Below are 2,256 nucleotides of genomic sequence, written 5' to 3'. Positions count from 1 at the left end.
CACACAAAGAATTTTAAAAAAAAATCACCTTCATTAAATTAATTAATATTTTAGGTTTTTAAGTGCTAAATATATGAGCATATTCTTACAAATATGTCATATATGTACCAACATCTGTGGCTTTTTAAAGACCTTTGTAAAGAAATCATTTCTTTTTAACTATATTATTTAAAAGAATTTTCTATCAATTAAATAGTCTCAACATAAGATATTAGTTTTAAAAAATATAATGCCAAAAAAAGTTTTAAGAAGATAATCATGGCCATGAATTTTTGTACCAGTAATAAGAAAAATTCAGACTCAAATTGAGGAACACGCCAAAAAACATATAATAATTATTTTGCATATTCCTTAAGATATGTTTTAATGAATACAACATACAAAGATTTTTTAAAAAATCACCTTCATTAAATTAATTAGTATTTTAGGTTTTAATGTGCTAAATAGATAAGCATATTCTTACAAATATGTCATATATGTACCAACATTTGTTGCTTTTTAGAGACCTTTGTAAAGAAATCATTTCTCTTTAACTATATTATTTAAAAGAATTTTCTATCAATTAAATAGTCTCAACATAAGATATTAGTTTAAAAAAATTTAGTGCTAAAAAAAGTTTTAAGAACATAATCTTGGCCATGACTTTTTGTACCAGTAGAGAAAATTTGGACTCAAATTGGGCCCTTTGAGGATTTGTACACATTCTCTCTCTACAAAAATGACCTCATGGTGAAATTTTTACAAATCAACTCAGAAGAAGTGAGTGGAGTTTAGACATTTGGAATCTACTCTTCGAGACCTTTCCAATGATATATAGCATGATGATGGAAAATTTTACATATTCAACCATGTCATCACCAAATTTGGGGACTTCGTGAATATGCAAAATTTTCCATCATGCTATATATCATTGGAAAGGTCTCGAAGATTAGATTCCAAATGTCCAATTCCACTCACTTCTGAGTTGATTTGCAAAAATTCACCATGAGACATATCAAATCATATACAACAAATTGGTAGGAAGTATATGTAGTCACTATGAAGTATATAATGGTTTCTAGCCTATAATACAAAGTAAATGATGCAAAATGATATCACACATATCAAATTATATATAAAAAAGTTGGTAGGAAGTATATGTAAAGTCACTATGAAGTATATAATTTTTTTCTTGAAAGTAACTATAGTTTTCTTAAAAGTAAGTATAGTTTTCTTATTCAAATTTGGGAATGGAAAATATTTAAATCAATTTAGAAGTCAATACGACATATAATAAACTACATAGAATAAATATGAATAACTTAGAATAATTCCCTATGAGATTCCAAAACATCTCATTTTGTACATCTAAAATCAATAAGTATTACTATAAGTAGATATTACATAAAAGATATACTAGACCTTGATAATGTATGCGTCTATGGTGTTCCATGAAAAAATAACTTTTTCTTGTGAAATCAAGAATATATAATTAGGTGTAATTATTTTTAGTAATCCTTACATTTTTTAAACATACTTAGCTAAATGTAAATTATTTCACACATAATTCCTTAAGCAAGGACTATCTTAAAAAGTGCTTTTATTGAATAAGAAATATGATTTAATCAAATATGTGCATATGCATGACATGGTACATGTCACCATTTATGTGTTTATGTGAAAAGCATGATATAACAAGAATTGACATGTACGGAGTAGAAATCTTATGTTTCACATGCTATACAAAAGAAAAAAATCCATGCAAGTTTCATACAAGAATATGGAGTAGAACCCTTATGTTTCACATGCTATACAAAAGAAAAAAATCATATAACTTTCATACCAGAATATGGAACTTTGGTTCACTTATTTAACACCATCAAGCACGTTTAAATTTTCTTTCACAAAAGTGTATGGTGATTTCTTCTTGTAGTGATGTAGACTATTTATTACTTTTCTCTAGTTGTTAAAACTAGAAATATTTCTATTGTCACTAGACTTTCATATTCAAATAATTTAAAAATACAATATCAACTATGTTGTTGCTATATAATCAATAGCGTATCTGTAATTCCTACCATTGGACACATTCTGTGATTGATTTAGACATTGGCGGAAAGCATGCTGATAGTGTTAAGTAAGACACCTTATGCCTCTCTTCATGAGATAAAATGAAATAGATGGTAAAACTGATGAATCATGGGGCTCTACAGTTTTATATAGAGGAAACAACATTGATGATAGATTGTAAGGATCTACGTGTTTATCTAGAGCCAA

This window comes from Cibotium barometz, chromosome 43 (genome assembly GCF_041138505.1).
Source record: "Cibotium barometz isolate CiBa-2024 chromosome 43, ASM4113850v1, whole genome shotgun sequence".
NCBI classification, from domain to species: Eukaryota; Viridiplantae; Streptophyta; class Polypodiopsida; order Cyatheales; family Cibotiaceae; genus Cibotium; species Cibotium barometz.
This window is presented reverse-complemented; position numbering follows the sequence as displayed.